The sequence below is a fragment of the Rhinatrema bivittatum genome, chromosome 6, assembly GCF_901001135.1.
Source record: "Rhinatrema bivittatum chromosome 6, aRhiBiv1.1, whole genome shotgun sequence".
NCBI classification, from domain to species: Eukaryota; Metazoa; Chordata; class Amphibia; order Gymnophiona; family Rhinatrematidae; genus Rhinatrema; species Rhinatrema bivittatum.
Window position 1 is genome coordinate 216,385,162 of NC_042620.1, and position 19,947 is coordinate 216,405,108.

Consider the following 19,947-nt stretch of genomic DNA (forward strand, 5'->3'; position numbering starts at 1 on the left):
TTGAAACAGATGAGACTGAACAGAATGGCTGTAAAGAGCACTGTGCTGATTGATAGAGAGAAACATTTATCAAAGTAACATTATTGTTGTCAGGCTTGCTTTTCTTAATAAATCATTCAGAACTACAATTCCATGCATGCAGTGGGGCAACACAGACATGATTCAACTTCTCCCTTAGGACCTGGAATGGGTAGCTGTTTCTCATTGTTATTGTTATCAGCTTAGCTTTCTGTTCCATGCAGAGGTAGGAGTGCAATATTTCACTATGCAGAGAATCATAATGCTTAGGGAATAGGGATCTCATGATAATAGAAAGGACAAACTAGATGCAGAGAGATTAAGACAACTACAGAAATATAGAAAATGATGGCAGATAAAAACTGCAATGCCTACCTAGTCTGCTAGTTCTGATTGAATACTATGGAGTCTACATGATCTTAGGCTTTATTCTTATATCTAATGATCCGGTGCCTATTCCGGGCTTTCTTGAATTCTTTGGAAACAATACTTCAAAACAACCTTTTCTTTTTTTTTTTTTTTTTTTTTAGATATACTTAGACAGCAATTTGAAATTTTACTAGATTCAAACTCTTTATTTTTTTTTTTTTAGCATAAAACTACTTTGAAAACAATTTTAATAATTATTTTTGTCTCTTTTGCAGAACCTTAATCTGAAACCAGCTATGAGTCAGGTAAGTATTGTCTCTGTTTTTCTCCTTTTACTGTACTTTGACTGTGTCTGTACTCCAAAGCTGAGAGTTGGACGGTACCCTTTTTGTGATGTGACTTACTGGAGCTCTTTATGGCCAGCACTGTTAAAGTTACAGAGTTATAAAGTTCACGGAGGGAAGGAGAGAGAATGCTTTCCCTGACCAATCAGAAAAGAGGAGTACTAAACACCATTGTTTCCAATAGGGGTCATCTGCATGACCCACATTTTGAACCCACAAATGAAATAGAGAGCTTGACCCTCACCATATGGGACTGATCGTCTGGTTATATAATGTGCCTGAGTAGGGGCTGCAATTAAAATTCTGCTTCTAGGCTTAAGGCCTAGCTTCTTTTTGGAAGAGCTCCTGGAAGAAATTATGGGGATACCATCAAAGAGAAAAACATGTTTTGGAAATCTCCTCATTTATCCTAACTTCTGATTTTTGGATAGATCAGGGCTGGCCAACTATGGTCCTTGAAAGCAATAAACAGGCCAGGTTTTCAGGATATCCACAATAAATAGGCATGAGATAGATTTTCATGCACTGCCTCCAGGGTATGCAAATCAATCTTGTGCATATTCGTTGTGGATATCCTGACAACTTGGCCTGTCTGTGGCTCTTGAGGAGTTGGCCATCCCTAGGATAGATGAACTATGCTGGAATTGTGCAAGAAATGAGCTCCCTGTGCTGTAGGAGTATGTTGTGCTGCTAAGGGTATTTTTTAATGTTTTTGCTACTGTCTGGCAGCTTTGCTGTGGAATCCTGTGGAACAGGAACTTGTGAAGAGACGCAGTCTATTTTGTGTATTTAATACATTTTGGCAATATTGAAACCACCAGCAAGGTTGTGGAATGAACCCTTTGTCCCAGAGTTTGGATTCGCCAGAGGTGTTTCTGAAGACATAAAAGAAGTGAGAATGTTGTCTATTCAGCCACAGAGGGGAGAGTTTCCCTGTCCAGCGAAGAAGAACCCTTTGAGCCTGGTCTAATATTCCATCTGTTTGACCATTTTTAAGAACCCACTCACCAATGCACAGGATCCCAACTCCTTGTAACCTGGTTTTTATTTTTTAATTTCATGTACCCCTGCTGGGAGTTACATACATAACCTTCACTCACATGAGTTTGAAATAGTGTTTGAATTTTCAATGGATTTATGAACATGTGTTTGAAAGTTACATTTAATGCATTTCAAACATGTCTGAAGGAAAACTAAATGAAGGTTCTTAACTTACTAAGGAGCCTGATGTACTTCACATTTTTCCTGTAGACACAGAGCTTTCCATACTGTCTGTAGAGACACGTTAGTGTGTTGCCTGCGGTGTGCAGGTGTGTCGCGCAAGTCCGGTCCACATAGCTGCTCCCCTCCAGGGATTTACTTTTTTCTTTTCAGTTCATGGGTTGCTTATTATTGGGCGATTTTTGCTGCCAATCGCATTTTTTTTTTGGGCTTGGTGGGTGGGACTTGAGCCCAGTTGTCCCTGTCATTGGCTGCTGCTGCCGATGAGGCCTGGCCACCAGGAGTACTGACCGCAAGCAACAGTGTCTGGTGATCATGGAAGGTTTTATGCAGCACGGCAGGCTTGAAAAGCACTTAACTGGCAACAATCAAAAAGAAGAGGTACATGAGTGTGGGGGCCAGACATGTGCTGGGGGTGGGGGGTGGGGGGAGAGAGATGAGTGTGTGGGGGCCAGACATGTGCTTGGGTTTGTTTTTTTGGAAAATAGCACTTGTTTTTTCATGAAACACTGGCAACAATCAAAAAGAAGAGGTACATGAGTGTGGGGGCCAGACGTGCTGGGTGGGGGAGATATGAGTGTGTGGGGGCCAGACATGTGGTTGGGGAGGGGGAGAGAGATGAGTGTGTGGGGGCCAGACATGTGCTTGGGTTTGTTTTTTTGGAAAATAGCACTTGTTTTTTCATGAAACACTGGCAACAATCAAAAAGAAGAGGTACATGAGTGTGGGGGCCAGACATACTGGGGGTGGGGGGGGGGGGGGGAGATATGAGTGTGTGGGGGACAGACATGTGCTGGGGGGGTGGGAGATATTAGTGTGTGGGGGCCAGACATGTGCTGGGGGGGGGGGGGAGAGATGAGTGAGTGGGGGACAGACAATTTGTTTTATTATTGTTACTCATAAATTATAACAACATTAATCTTGCAATATTATATATTTTTAATATAAATGAAATGTTTTCATGAAATAGGTTGTGTCATAAAACATTTAATTTATGTATATATTTAAGGAAACATACATAAATTGTCGAAATACGTTTCTTTCATTTAACCTTTAACCTCTGGTTTATTTTATTTATTTATTTATCTATTTATTTATTTATTTCAAAACTCTTCTATACCGTCGTTAAATTAGATAACCATCACAACGGTTTACAGCAAGGCACGATAATGAAAATATGAGTGGTATAGATTACAAATTAAACATGTGCCATCATAGTACGGTAACAATTTAATACAAAAAACTATGTGTGTAAGTTAAGCTTGTCTGTTGGGAACATATTAGGCGGTTTGAATTTAACATTAATACGCATTTGTAGGTTATAAGTAATAAGTTCTAGTTTGGTACGCCTTATCAATCAACTGGATTTCTCCTTCTCTTTATCTTTATAAAAAGCTTGTTTAAAGAGCCAGGTTTTCAGATTGGTTTTGAATATTTTGCTAGTTGACTGAATTACTGTGTTGTGAAATTATGTTTGTCTAAAACGTGTGTCACCAACATGAAAAGTGTTGCGCTTGGAGGTGGACCCTTGTCCTGGAGCAGTGGAGAACGGCTCCCTGGTAGGGACCAGGAAGCACCTGCTCCCAGGGGGCGGAGCACAGAAGGAGACAGAGGCTAGGATGAGCTTCACCACTGGAAGCCCGCGGTCTCCCTGGGTGGAGCCCGTATGGACCCGAGCCGCTTGGACTTAGGTGGGCCTCGCAGGGTCTCCCGGAGAGGTAGCAGAGAAGCGTGTCCACGAACAGCAAGGGAGTGCGGTCAGACTATAGGCTGTAGGTCTGGTGGAGCAAGGAAGACCAGAACAGCATAGGCGATGACAAGGCAAGGGACAGAGCCAGAATCAGGAGACGTGGTCAATGGCAGCCGAGGTCAGAATCCGAGGATCAGTCCGAGGAGTAGTCAACGAGGCAGGGGTGAGGTTCTGGAAGTCAGATGAGGTCACAAGGCAGGCAGAGGTCAGGATCCAGGCAGCAGACAGAATGGTCAAGGAGCAGGCTGAGGTCAGTACCAGAGAGACAGTCCGATGGTACTACCTTGGGAGACAGGACAGACAGACACTGGAACAGAAGGACGCTGGAACAGTAGGACACTGGAACAAGACTGTGAACGCGGAGGCAAACTAGTACACATGCAGTGCCAACTTAAGTGCAGGCAGGGACTTCCTTATATTGAACGTTCAATCAGGGCGCACTGCGGTGGTAGGACCCGCCCCTGGCCCTACAAGAGGCAGGCAGTCCGCGCACTTGCTTGCATAGGGATGTGGCCAACGCCACTGGAGATGCCGAACTCCGGCGTGAGGCCTGGTGCGCAGTGGAAGGCCCGGCGACCGCCACCGCAGGACGCCGAGGCCTGGAGGAGCTCGCAGCTGCCACTGGGGAGGCCGACCCATGACCTGCAGAGGAGCTAGCGAGGTGAGGAGGTCCATGCGTGGGCTGGGCATGGATGGGGCGCGAAACAAAAAGTTTGGAAAGCTCTGCCTTAGTATATCTGGCCCTAAGATGCACAGCTCATAAATCAGCTCTGAATGGGGACTTTAGTGATGAGTTTCTGCAATGCGTTGTGATAGTCTTACTGGCTTGCAAATTTCTTGCTTCCTTTGTTTATCTATCTATTTTATATTCTGCCATTTTCATAAATTCAACCTGGATTACATCTGTACATTTATAAAATAAACAAACAAACTATAAAACACACATATTTTTATGCAGCCATTTGCAGCCAGGAGTAACTCTTTCATTGCTTTCTGTAGCCCGCACGCGCAGTACTTTAATGCCATTAGCATCCATCACTATTGAAAAATGTTCTTCTGTCAATAAAGGACTACTAGGAACACAATAAAGAAGAGAAATTCTCAAAGCAAACAAAAATACATATAATTGAAACCAGAAAAAGAAAATCATTTGAAAGAAACCAGCATTCGTCAAAAGCAGGCCTGATCTTGTTGGTTGAATGTGAACAAATCCATAGTAATGTATAACCTGCAACATTTTGAAGAAGTAAGGACAGACATGTGGTATCTATGAGATCTTAGATACGGTAGCTGGCAATGATTTTGTTTCCAAAATACCATTCTTTCATGGGTGTCCCAAAAAAGCCACTTGATGCATTTTTGTTCCATGAGGAGAGGAGAGGAGACATGTAATTGAAGTTCCTTTCTTCCTTCCCCTTGCTGGCATCTCGTTTGGCTCCACAGCTCAGAAAAACTACAGTCTTATGTGGGACGTCATTGGCCAGGGTGCAGGTGACTAACAAATCCAGGGCTGATTAGATGCTAACCCACAGTCTGGAAAGAAAATCCATTTTTTCAGGTGAGCTGGCTTTTGATGTTCCCTTTGAATGTGTGTGTGGAAGAAAAGCCAGGGATTTACAGACAGATGGGGGGGGGGGGGGGGGGGGGCTTCAGTGAAATAGCAGGCTTTCTGTGACTTTGTATAAGAATGCACTTCCAGGGTTTAACTTCTTCTGAGCCCTCTCCGTAGCAGCAACTACAGCACAGCATAAAACCCGTGTGCTCAGACAGCTCCAGCATTCAGAAAAATCTTTTTGCAGGAACTCCTTTAAAGGGGATTAAAAAGCTTCCTAAATACATCCATGCCTTTTTTTTTTTTTTTAATGTATTGAAGGTTTTTCTTTTTTAGTATAAAATCATTTCATAGCTTCATATAATTTCTTGTAAGGATGGGTGTACTGGTTTGAACAAAATGTGCTCCTTCCGGGTTAGCTGACTGTCCTGAAGAATGCTAATCTCTTGCCAGACCTGGATGACTCAAATGTGCACCGATGCCTGATAACTCAGCCCGGAACCAAATAGCTTGGCTTGGCACAGATCCGTGAGCTATGGCAAAACATTTCCTTAAATAACGTTCCTTCAAGTGACAGACCTTACTATTCACTGAAGGCCGCGCTGGGAGCCTGATTTCTTCATTTCAATTGCATTTTAATTTGTCAGTTTCTTTACTCCCTTTCCAGCACCTAGATCATGGCGACGTAGAAGCACATAAGGCATCAAATATACATCACAACCTAAGCTGCACATTTTTATGAAACTTATAACATTGCATCAAAACTGCAAATCAGGGTTGAACTGGAACATGTGGCACCCAGAGGAAAAAGTGACCCCAGAGTCTAAGTCAGAGAGTGAAACGGGTCCAAAAGTCTGCAGGAATCCTTTAGAAAATTTTTTTGAAGAAAGAAATAATGAAAGTGCAATCTGAAGAACTGTAAGCACTTAGGAAGACCTGAAAAAGTTATACAAACTCTCTTAGAACAGGTAAGCAGGAATTTATCTTAAGGTCATTCTGTGCCTCATCAGAAGGCACAATTAGAGCCAGATCATAGCAAGCTTGCTGTGGTGGAGAAGCCACAGTACAGACTGCAGGAGCACCAAAAGAAATACCAGGTAGCTGTGGCAAATGAAATAAACCCTCAGAGCAAGGCAAAATAGAAGGAAGCCCCATCACACCCAGTGATTGGGAGATTGAAGGGAGCTCTGGGGTGAGACCCCAGGGTGATGGGTGGGTCAAGGTCCCTCCCACCTGAGCACATGTGGGGCAATAAAAGACAGGAAGGGAAGTGTGGTTTCTGCCCTTAGAACAGCCACAGAGAAGTGGAGTACTTTCTAAAAGAAAGGATATTTGTCCCTGATTAGACAAGGCGATTAAAAAGAATCATTGCAGTGTGGAGGGTGGAACACTGCAAAGTTGCAGAAGAGAAAGACAGAGAGTGGAAAATATTCTGCAATTAGAGCAACTGATATGGTTGGGAACTTTTTTTGATGTTACCACATGGGAGGCAAGGTAGCACTTGTCATAGATGGAAGTTCGAGGTAGATTACAGGATAAAAACATACATACATGGGATGCAATGCCATGAAGTGCAGAGACATGCATCTGAGGTGCGGTAAACCAGAAGAGCTGTATGTGATGGGGAGTGAAAGACTGATGTGCTCGGACTGGGGACAGGGATCTTGGGGTGACAGTGTCTGTGGATCGGAAAGCAGCGAACCAATGTGACAAGGCGATAGCTAAAGCCAGAAGAATGCTGGGCTGCATAGAGAAAGGAATAACCAGTAAGAAAAAGAAAGTGATAATGCCTTTCTACCAGTATTTGGTGAGGCCTCACCTGGAGTACTGTATTCAGTTCTGGAGCCCGTATCTCAAAAAGGTTATAGACAGGATGGAGTTTGTCTAGAGAAGGGTGACCAAAATGGTGTGGGGTTTATAATGGAAGACCTATGAGGAGAGACTGAAGGATCTGAATATGTATACCCTGGAAGAGAGGAGGTGCATGGGGAGACATAATATAGACCTTCAGATACCTGAGAAGTTTTAATGATGCATGAATTTTGAACCTTTTCCATTGGAAAGGAAACTGTAGAACTAGGGGTCACGATATGAAACTCTAGTGGAGACAACTCAGAACCAATGTCAGGAAATATTTCTTTACAGAGAGGGTGGTGGATGCCTGGAATGCCCTTCCAGAACAGGTGGTGAGGATGAAAACAGTGAAAGAATTAAAAAGGGCATGGGATAAACAGTGAGGATCCCTAGAGACTAGAGGTTGGAAATGAAGGAAAGGGTGCATGAGGGTAATCTGCATGGAACAGCAGTTATTACCTTTAACAGAAGGCACAGGGATCACTACCCTTAACCGATTAGCATTGAGCTTTTGATGCAACTGTAACATCACTCTCTGCTTCGATGGTGGGGGGAACAAGGGGATTTGGATTCAGATGGCAGCCAACGCTGGGCCCTGACTTTTACGGTATGGGATACTGATATGCAGACATTAGGGAAAAGGCACAGGACTGTTTCTATGGCCAAGTCCAAATGCAAAGCACGTTTAAACAGCATTGTCTGAATTATCAAGAAGGCTGCTTATCCTGAAAAAATATTGCTAGCAGTAATTTTTTGGGGGGTTTGACAGTTGCTTGGTTTTGTTTGTAAATATGACTACCCTTAACATAAGGCTTAGAATGGCAATTTCTGCCATAAGAAACTTGCTGGGTAGACTGGAAGGACCATTTGGTCTTTTTCTACCATCATAACTATGTTACTGTGTTACTGTTGGGTGATTTTATAACTGACTTCCTAAACTAGGCAGCAAAAATGAGCATAAGTTACAGCAATTATAAAAGTTCACTTACATGCATATCTGCTTTGAAAATTCTGCTACCAAATTTACTCACATACAACCTATGCATGAAATTTACTCACATACAACAATGCATGAAACATTTTTGGAAAAAATTACATGCACACATTTTAAAATCCCAAAACATGAGCATGTCCAAGCCCCTCCCCATATCCACTCCTGGGAACGCCTCCACTAAGCTCAGATAAACTTAAGTGTGAATGAGCAGTGTGGGTATAAGTTTACTTACATATCGGGCTGGCAAGATACCTCTGTAGGTAAAACACTGTGTTACCTGCAGAAATACCTTTGTAAATTGCCCTAAACATGTTTTTCACTGGAAATATTATGAATAGTTTGGAAATGCATAGCACAAAAGATGCCAGTGGAGATTTTCTAAAAAAAAAAAAGAAAGAAAAAAATGGATCAGTTCCACTGATGGCCTCTACTTTCCACTTTATCTAAAGCAAATTCCAACAGGTTCCAGGCTGGTGACCTGGCAGAAAATCGCCACTGGATCAAGTGGTATAAAGCAAATCTCCAATTATCTTAGTCATTGAAAATATTATTGTAAATCGTTTTTTGTATCTGGTAAAGTTTCTAATTCTTCAGTTTTATCCCACTGTCAGGGACTGTCGAAGGATTTTGCAGTCCAGCAATTCTCCAAAGCATTCCACACCTACATTTAGAAGTGGAATGTTCCAGTTGTTCTTTTGTTGGTGTCGCAATTAAGGCAAGCAGATGCTTATGAAAGGCTTTTTGTAATATTTGAAAACAATCTTAAGACTGGCTGATTTTTTAAATTGGAAACAAATCTTTACATCTTCCGTATAGCCCCACCCCGCCTATGCAGAAACCAATAGGAATGCGCAGAAGAAAAAATATTGGTTTTGGTTCCTTCATTCATGTTATGAGGACCCACATTTTCAGTAGTTTCAAAACAAAAAAACAATTCATTTCTTTGTTTTATTAGTTCATTTGTTTGCCATTAAAGTCAATGGGGGAAATATTGCAGCCTATTTTGGGCTCCAAAATTTTGGTTTTCTTATTAATTTTCATGAAACGTGTGGGAAGAAATCAGCAGAAGGTGAAAGGAACTCCCAGCTACCTGGACTGTAGCAAAGTGGCACCAAAAGTGGCATAAATAGCCTTAAGCTCTACAAAGTGGCAAAGGGGCATTAGCAGGAATTATCCAAGGCATCACCACAGGAGCAAAGAAAAAAAACCTAGTGTAGGAAGAGCATCCCAAGGCTTCAAAAGAGGGCCCCAGCAATAGCAATATGAACCCCTGATGGCATCAAGGGAGGCAAAGTGGCACCGAAAGTGGCATCAACATGCTAAGGTACCATGAAGAGGGAACAAAACAGAAAAGGTAGCAAGATAAACCCAAAGCACTAAATAAGGGACCAAGCAGCGGAGAGAGTGGTATCAAGACTTCAAAAGTGCATGAGAGGTGCACAGCAGCCCCCCCCCCCCCCCGGACTGACAAGAATACCTCATGGTGTAAGGTCTGGGGTACAGCAGCAAGGCTGTAGTGACGGATAAACCCCACAAGGTGTAACATCTGGGCATGGCAGCAAGGCTGAATGGCACAAAAACACCAAAGGTGTAGCATGAGGGGTTTAGCAATAGGAGACAGAGTGGCATGGGAGATGCCAGTCATTCTTATCACTGTTGTGAACCCTTGCACTCTGGCGTGATTGATGTAGCCTAGTAGGTGAACCTATTAGACTTTCACTGACAGTGGGCAGCCTACTGGGCTTGAGCTGGAGTTTCACCTATACTAGCCCGATTCCCCGCAGGTTCAGTCCTTGGGTTCCAGGGGCCAGCAGGACTTAGGCGAGTGTCCCTTAAAGGCAGAGTGTACCTTAAAGACAGCGAGAAATAGTCCAGACATGGGCAGAGGTTAGGGCTGGCAGCAAACAGACAGTAACCAGGTACAGAGCAAGGGTCAGGGCAGGCAGCAAATAGAAAGTGGTCGGGGTCCATAGCAGAGGTCAGAAGCAGGTAAGCAGAAAACAAGGAAAGGACAGACTAGGGGGATTAGTCCAAGACACAGATAATCAGACAAGGAACAGGCAAGGCAGAGCAACAAGGCAGACAAGGAGACAAAGCAGGACAAGGCAACAAGAAGGCACAGAGAAGGCACACGGTAAGGCAAACAAGGAGATGAGATGAAAACAACTCGCTCTGCAGGCAATGCAAGAGCTACAGTTGCTACAGCTGGGCTGGAGCACGGCTGGGATTTAAATACCCAGAGGTGAGCTGGCAGGACTTTCCTGCCACTGGGCCTTTTAATGCTGAAAGAGGTGCATGCGCACTTGCCTAGAAGGAGGTGCGGTGCACCAGGTCCGGGAGTTGATGACAATGTTTCAGCTACTCATAGATCTTGGCGGCAGCCTGGGGTAGGTGCTATAGATCGTAGGACCTTCCCGCCACCAGCTGGAATGTTACAATTCTCTTCAAGCACTTGCCATTGTCAGATCCTGTACAAGAAAATGAACTGTGATAGTATCATCAACAAATAAACAGGGTGGTAGAACCAGTCTGGGACTGGAAGGGTGGAAGAAAATGAAGAACCATAAAACACGTGACGTGAGAGAAGAAACTTGGATTTCTTTTACTTTCTTTATATTTTTGATCTGGGGACACAAAACCCTAGTATAAATAATAAAAAGGAAAGCTAGAATAGGAAGAACACCCCAAGGTTTCAAAAGAGAGTGCCAATGAGATTGGTATGAATCTTCCAAGGCTGTATAAAATGGGCAAAGTGGTACCAAGTGTGGCAAGAATAGCTAAAGACACCATGAGGAGGGAACAAAGTACTAGAAGAGGCAGATAGCCCCCAAGACAGTGATAGAGGGTGAAAACAGCTGACAGAGTGGCATGAGGAAATAAAAGCATCATAAGAGGTGCAGAGTTATCATCCAGAGTGGCACACCCCAAGACTCCAAATGAGGGGGAAAAGGGAACCCACTAAATTGGTAGAAAGCTGTAGGCAGGGAGAAGCCAGAGGAAATCCCTGGAGGATGCCTGACTTCATTTCCAAAGGATCTGGCTATTTGGACTCAGACTTGGTCTTCACTGGAAGACAGTAGCTGTATAATATTCTATGATTCAGAAATCCAGGATACGATTCTTCATCTGAATCAGTATTTGCAAATACTGGCTCCATTACCTCAGAATTAGTAAAGAGCATGGTTCTGGTAGTTCTGGGTACAGTACTCCTACAGCTCTTTCCTTTTGCTGGGGTATAATCCATCAAAGGCTGAAAATTGGATGAGCACAATAATTACAAGATAAGTAAGGGTATGGAGTCCAAAGAAAATGTCCAAGAGACCATGAAACCTTTAAAGATAAATGGGTAGATAAGGCCTGTGTAAATTAATGGATTGCTATGGCTAGAGCAAGAGTTGGCAAATACCATAGGGAAAGGTAATTTTGACGGACTGTCATAGACACTACCAGCTGGAGTGGGGGATGCCTTTCCTAGTCAAAAGGCTATGTGGCTGATCCTACCAGTAGCATATGCTTCTGTGAAATAGTAGAGGTCAAGCAGCGTCTGGAGTGGCATTAAGAGGCCAAGGATTGATGCAGCAAGTATACAGGACAATAGACTGGCTTGGAGCAGTGGCGGCAGCAGTGGTGCTGGCAATTGCTAAAAAATAGAATGGTAAGAGTAGAGAAATGCAGCAAAAAGGATAGCCATATAGCCCCTAAAGTTGTATCTCAGGGGTTGAGGTGGACATCAGATCAGACATGGCAACCCAGTGATTTTAAGCATGTTACTAAGCCATGTACTAGTGCTGACAGATTCCACACACAAAAAATGACTGGCAGCCTGGTATAGACTCTTTGCTTCAGTCTCTATGCACTGCTCAGTCACCTCATGGGTGGCTAGATAGGGGAAAAGAATGATGACCAAAATGGTGAGTGGTCTGCAACAAAAGTCATATCAGAGGAAGCTGAAGGACCTGATATACCCTGGAGGAGAGGAGGTGCAGGGATGATAAGATAGAGACCTTCAAATACTTGACCTATATTAATGACGCACAAACATTTGGAAAGAAAACTGCAGAACTAGGGGTCATGACAACAAACTTCAGCACTTGCAGTCCAAATGATGCCGTCTGCTGGGGTCATGCCAGAGTTAATTAAATCTGGCGCATTTACCCCAGTGGAAGGTGCCATTTTGATTTATGACCATGCATCAGGCCTGAGTCTGGGCTGAAGCCCCAGCATCAGAACCCGGCCTTCGTCAGATACCCGATGGATAAGGTCAGGTTTATTTTTTTGTTTAATTTTTGGGAGTCTCAGCTGGGACCCTGGCATCGGCCCATGCCTCCACTGAGACCCCTGCATCATGCTTGTGCCTAGGCTGTGGTTCCTGCTTTGAGCCTCGGCCTATGCTCTAGGTGAGTCCCCGGCTTCAGGCATAGGCCGAGGTGCCGGCATCACGCTCAGGCATAGGCCATGGCCCCTGCTTTGGGCCTCGACCTATGCCCTAAGCAAGGCCCCAGCTTTGGGCCTAGAACTAGGCCCAAATCATTAGTTTAAAACAAAATGAACAAATAAGATTCATTTCATACAGGGGGCCCCCAATATTTTTTGGGTGCCCTCGAATGAAGCAAATTAGCTTTATTTGTTGTGTTTTGCAGTTTTATTTTAAATGAACACATATCCCTAGTACTTTTTACATTTTCCTGATGACAAAACACTCCAGAATAACCAAGAAGCAAACAAACAGGATGGGATAGTAAGCTGAGAGCCAAACAGCAAACAAGATGGAGGCACCAAACTCCTATGCTAGTACATAATAGAGGTCATGCTGTTGATATGCCTACCTGCCATGCCTAAGGTGGTATATGAAGAGCTGGCAGGTAGCAAAGTGGTAATAGCAAATGATGCTGAGAAGAAGAAAGATTCCTAAGGTGAAGTATAAGGGACTAGCCATTAAGCCCGTAACAACGGGCTACATTAAAAAAAAATTTTCGGTCCATTTCCTTCCCCCTCCCCCCTCATTCTCCCCTCCCCCTCTATTCTCCCTCCCACCTCCCCCTTCTAGTCTCCCTCCCTCCCTCTCACCTTCCCCCTCCCCTCCCTCTCTCCTCCCTCCCCTCAGTCACTCCCTTCTCCCCTCAGTCACTCCCTCCCCTCTCTCCCCTCCTCCCCTCAGTCACTCCCTCCCCTTTCCTCCCTCCCCTCAGTCACCCCCTCCCCCCTCAGTCACTCCCCCTCTCTCAGCTCATTCACAACCCCTTCGGATGGCATAAACGGAAGATCTCCGGGGGAGGTCCCTCCCTCCCTCGCACTCGCCGCCGCTACCGCTCCTCCCAGCGCCATTTTTGTTACAGGCAAGCTCTGACCGACATGCTCGCCCGTGCATTTGTGACACGTCGGTCAAGCTTCATTTATCTAGTAGATATAGCAGCAAGACAGAGTGACATGGGAGGTGCCTGTCTTCCTGTGGAAGTGCTTGCTGCTTGTCAAATTTAGTACAAGACAGTCATCTATCATTAGTAGAAATTGTGAAAAATCAGCTTGTTTTTCAGTCTCTACTTGAGCTTGATTTTGCTGCTGGGTTTTTTGAGTAGTTTGATTTTGCATTCTGGGTTTTTTGAGTAGTTTGTTTTCCGTTTCAAAGTGTAGTTACATTTAAAACATCTAATTGGTTTCTCATCAATGTGGTTTTCCTGGTAATTTTTGAGGTTTGCTTTATTAAAAAAGGTCATGTGATGCTTTGGCATGCTTTTTGTGAGCTCTTTATCTTGCTATCTCAAAATGCTTATTTTCAAGTATGTAAGAAGTCACTATGTACACTGTTTACACTCATCATAAATAACATGTCGTAGGTGCTTATCTTTATAACTGTTTTCCAGATATATAGATTTATGATTTTGTAGCCTTTATTGTGATCTGCCCTTTATAGATTTTATTACATTTTGTTTGTAGAATTGTCCCTCTCAATGAAGCCACATGGTGAAGCACAACCCATGTTGGGGACAGATCCTTCTGTTAATACTTTTTGTAATAAACTTTGGAGTTTCTCAACCAAAAAATGAAGAGTCTCATTAAGAATTTGGTTTGTTAGACAGATCCTAAGATATCAATAATACCTTTTTTCTACTCTTTAACAAAAGATCACATTCAAACACAATGTGAGAGCTCAACCTGTAGCAAGACCTTCCAGACGATGTCCAAGAAGAAATGCACAATTCTTGCTCATGCTTAGACCCCAAGATCAGCAACATTGGATCCATAGAGCAGTAATAGGCTAAATAAGAAAAATGCTTCACTCTGATATGTTGGCTATGTGGTCTCCTGGCCAACATGCCCTGTCCACTCTATGACAAGGCTGTGAAGTTACACAGGAGTCACAGAGAAGGGCTGATTGTTATAGAGACTTCCACATGACCACTCTTAGAATCCTAAGGCCCCATAGACTTTAATGAATCATTGAACTCAATGATGGCTAAACAAATGAAATTAATTGGATATATGGGAATGACCCCATTTGTTTTTGTGGACCCCCATGAATGAAACATATGAGATTCTTTTGTTTCAGATGTGCTATTTGTTTTAAACAAATGCACATCTCTAGAAACCAAAACAATAGACTTCCACATACTGGTTGGAGCGGTATTATATTTTCATTCATATATTTATTCAGATTGTTTTTAATTTAAAAGGGAAGCTCAAGCCAGTGATTAGAATATAGGTGCAGGAAATAGAAAACCAACTTTTTATGGTGTGAGTTACAGTTCTGCCATTATCCTGCCCTGTGGTTACAGGACCAGAAACTCAAGGTAAATTTGAAGCACTGTGGATAACTAGGAAAGCCTAGCCCCTGATCAGAAATCCTTGTATGGCTGGTATACAAATTGTTCCATCTGAGTCAATCTCAATACTTGGTATAAAGACTGATGCCAATCTTACCTTTAGTATTCAAACATCTTCTGTGATTCAATCTTCATTTTTTCATCTATGATTTATTCATTGGATGAAACCCTTTCTTGAACTCCATGATTTCCAGTCACTACTGCATAGTCTTGTTCTGTCAAGAATTGATTATTGCAATATCCTAATTCAGGGTTTGCCACTTAGTTCTCTTGGACATTTTCAGCTATTATGGAACACAGCTGTCAAATTCATTTACTGTTTAAGAAAGTTTGATCATGTTTCCTCAGTATTGGAAAAACGTAATTGGCTTCCTGTTTTATCAAGAATTAAGTTAAAGATCTTGTGCTTTGTTTTCAAAGCTCTACATACTACTCAACCACACTCCTTGGCAAATGTGTTGGCTCTGTATGCCCCACTGAGATCTTTGCGATCTTCTCAGCAGCAAAGTCTTAAGCTTCATTCATCTTCTGAAATTAGACTTGAGTTTACTTGTCATTCATATTTTTCCAATCAAGAACCTTTATTGTGAAATGCACTCCCAAGATTTGTTTGTTTGAACAGAATTACAAGAAGTTCAAGAAAGAAATTAAAAGTTGGCTATTCCGCAGGCTTTTAACATTAGTTGATTCAGTTCTGAACCTGTATTATAATTGCTATTGAACTTTTTTGTTGTTTTTAGGTTTATTGGATTTTATATATATATAACTTTTATATATATAACTTACTATATCCGTCACAACATGGATTTCGCAAACACTACAGTACCGAGACACTACTCCTCTCACTTACAGACAACATCCTAAGAGGTTTTGATAGTGGAAAACAATATTTTCTAATAAATGTTAGACTTATCAGCAGCCTTTGACAGAGTAAACTATAAAATTCTACTAAAAAGACTAGAAGAGATTGGACTACACAACGAAACAATAAACTGGTTCAGCTCATATCTAAAAAATAGGGTCTTTCAAGTTCAGATCAACAACACACTATCAGACAAATTCAATCTTGAAACAGGTGTACCACAGGGATCAGCCTTGTCTGCAACCCTTTTTAACATATACATGCTTCCATTATGCCATCTAGTAGCAGGATTAGGAATCATACATCATACTTTTTGAACATTTTATTGTTGAGAAATACTTTTTTATTGTTAACTGCTTTGATTTGTATGGAAAGGTGATATGTGGGCCCATGGCCCCATGTCTGGAGCTCACCTTAACCGTGCACCGCGGGTGGCGGCCCGGTGATGGCTGGCTGGCTCGGGACTCCAGCACTTTGTCGGGGCGATGGGAGCCACAGCACAGATCTCACTCTCCCTCCTCCTTTCTTGGCCTTTCTCCTACAATGACGTTCTGATGACATGGTCGGGAGAGGGGGGGAGAACAGTCGCAGGCTGATGACATAGATGTATACGGCCTTTTTACTCCTGGTCAGTCATCCCAAGGCCAGCGGATAGGAAAGGGGAGAGGCACTGCACACAGCAGAGGAATTTGGGCAGGAGTTAGAAGGCTGTCAGCTTACAGACGCAGCGTTATTATTCCCCTCATGCAGTGAATATGGCGGACTCAAGGCAAGAACACAGCTTGCATTCAGGTGCTACTTATGAAACGTCTTCGGAAGTGACCCCTACAGGGAGGGTACAAACCAAGCCATGGCAGAGGCAACCACATTGACGAGGGACTAGGGGCTGACATAGAGCTGGCGCAGGAGGAAGGCAGCCAAAACATCCATGGAAGCTGACATGAAGCAGGTCATCACATGGTTAATCAGAGGGATCACGAGAGCTTGCAGACTCAGAACCTGGCTATGGGTGCACCGATGATAACTGTGAACATAGCACATGGCCAGCAGCAGGACACCCCCGTGGTGGCATTGGTCTCTTCTGACGCATACCAGATCCTCCAGAGAAGCGCACAGCCACAAGGTGGGTAGAACATAAGTCAGTACCTAGGATCCTGGAGGTTTTGGGAGTGGTGCAAATACAGACGGCACATGGTTGACCCCTGGGGGCCCGTACTTGCAATCAGCCATGCAGCATACATGAACTATGATAACTCAGCATGACAGCAGGGAGTGGTTTGGGTTCTCAGGGTTGTGCCTCTCTGACACCTTCCCTCCATGATTTGAAATATGTTGATGTAAGATCGCTTTCCAGTCTTCTTGTGAAGGGCTCTGGGACCATTCTCCCACAATTTGGATAAAGTGGTGAGCACTGGCATACCTCTGATTGCCTGGCACAGTCACTGAATGAGGACCTGCCACTTGTCCCCACAGTGGAGCAATGGACTCTGGTGTTTCACATCAACTGGAGGCTTTGGCAGTCTGTATCCATACTCTCCACCATGGGAACATTGGCTAGCTGTTATAAATCTCTTCCAGGAGAGGGAGGAGTTAGCAATCTGTTGTAAATCTGCTCCCCAGAGGGGCGGAGCTAGCAATTTGTTATTGATCTCCTCCAGGAGAGGGAAGAGTTAGCCATCTGTTATCAATCTGCTACTAGGAGTTAACGATCTATAATAAATCACCCCGCCAAGGGGAAGAGTTGGCAATCTGCTATAAGTCTGCTAGGAAGTTGGCAACCAGTTATGGATCACTCTGCCAAAGGAGAGGAGTTTAACAATTGTAATACTCCGTAGGTGGAGTTAATGACCTGTGGTAGGTTGGCCTCCCACAGAGTGGCAGTCTGTATAATACAGCTCTAGTAGTGTAAGGAATGAACACTTAATGTAAATTGGTTAATCTCTGGGCCGATGGCAGATGACAATGCCCCCAGGAGGATGTCCTGAGAGGGACCACTGGCTAGGCTGGAGTATGGAGACAAACACAGATAGTTCTTTTATTAGACAGGAAGTAGAACCACCAGAGGTGGCAGTAGTGAGCTGATGTGCCCGGCAGGGCTGAAGTCCCTCAGATACTGGAAGTGCGGTCTCTGGGTTGCTGAGCTGTAGAGAGAGCCTATAGGTAGTGAGTAGACAGGGTATGCTGGATACATAACCAGTAGTAGATGATACACTCACAATTGTAGATATCTGTAATGGCTTCTATGCAACAGAGTCTTCAGTATATTCAGGAACAGGAGCCGTAAGCGTGTACTGGTTCCTATATGCAGTCTGGAATGAGAACTCACAATATCTGTGTATGAGATGGCTTCTAGAATAGAAGAGAGTCTTTGGAGAGTTTTAGGAACATAAGCCCTTGTGGAGCGAGTACTGGTTCCTATCTGCAATCTATAATAATAATTCACAAGATATAGGTATGTGATAGCTTCTGACATAGAAGAGAGTTGAGAAGGGTTTTAGGAACATGGGCCCTCGTGGAGCGAGTTCCGGTTCCTATCTGCAATCTGTAATAATGACTCACGATCTCCGTACTTGCGATAACGTCTTAGACAGAAGGGAGTCTTCGGAGATTAGGAACATAGGCCCTCATGGAGCGAGTACCGGTTCCTATCTGTAATAGAACTCACTGTGTTCACGTCTGTGATCACTTCCAGGTAGTAAGGAGTCTTCTGAGTATTCAGGGACGTAGGCCCTCAAGGAGCGAGTACCGGATCCCGTCTTAGCAATCTGAAATCAAGAAGAGAGAGCGGGGCCCCTGAGGAGCGGGTACCCCTTGGTAAGTTTGTAGAGGCAGAGCAGAGGAGAAAGAATTTCCCTTGCTAACTCGATTCGTAGTTGCAAGCAAAGACCTTTTAAGTTGGAAGCGGATGACGTCACTATGGGGGGGACACCCCCGTGGTTCGCGCCCTTGCTGGTACAAACTCTGGAGCACGCGCCCTTACGTCATCAGGACCATGGCGGATCCGCAGCATCAGGCCAGCCCGGGGATTCCAGGAAGAACGGCGAGGAGAAGCCACAGCAGCATCTGTCCGTCAGACCCGAAGGGAGTCGCCACTAAGGTAGAGAGGGTGGAGCGAGGGCGAGAACAGGCATGAATGCAACACTAGCTCCTATACCCCAAACCAGCATTTCTCACAGCCAAGGACAGACAGCACATGAAGTTCCACATTCCATTTCGAACAGTACTGGGGTGGCAGAAGGTGGCTCCACATCAAAGGTCCAGGCAGTCCTAGGGAGTCCACCGATCACGAGCATATTACAAGTCAGACCGGATGCCCAAAGAGACCCAGAAATACAGCTTAAATCACAGATTCTGTCTGTAGTTGCAGCACCCGGCAGCACGGGCCCAGCAGCCCATAGTTCTGAAGTCATTGAGGGTGAGACAAGGGGGGATGCCAGGGGTAGTGGGCATGCTGAGGGTAGCGTGCAGGTTGATGGAAAAAAGACGGCATGCGAGAAAAAGTGTAAGGCCAAATGAAAGAGTCAGACCAGTTCTAGCCAAGTGGTAGCTCTTTGGACATATCTGACTTGGACTCAACAACTGATATTAGCCCTCGGTGCCTTGCAGCTGATGCTCGCGAGGCAATCAGAGGTATGCCAGTGCTCACCACTTTATCCAAATTGTGGGAGAATGGTCCCAGAGCCCTTCACAAGAAGACTGGAAAGCGATCTTACATCAACATATTTCAAATCATGGAGGGAAGGTGTCAGAGAGGCACAAGGAAGAAGGCAAAGGATGAGGGTATGGCACACAGTGCTGACAGAAGAGTCCCCAGAACATCATCAATTGGACTCGCGCCTTCTTGCATATGATAAGTATTGTAGGGCATGATGATCCCTTTCAGTTTGCACCTATACTAAGCTACACAGATAACATCCTCGAGGCATACAAGGAACATGATGGCTGGGCATGGCTGAGTTATGATGAGAAATTCTGGGACAAGATGGAAGAAAATCATTTTATGACCTAGGGAATGCAAGATGTCAGCCTGTGGGTGAAACAGATGACATGCAAGGCAAGCGAAGCGGGAACTCACACGCAGGCACCAAGTAAGTCATCATCGACCACATATAGGCCACAAGAGCTGTACAGGTTCACAGCAACATCTGTTGGCGGTACAACA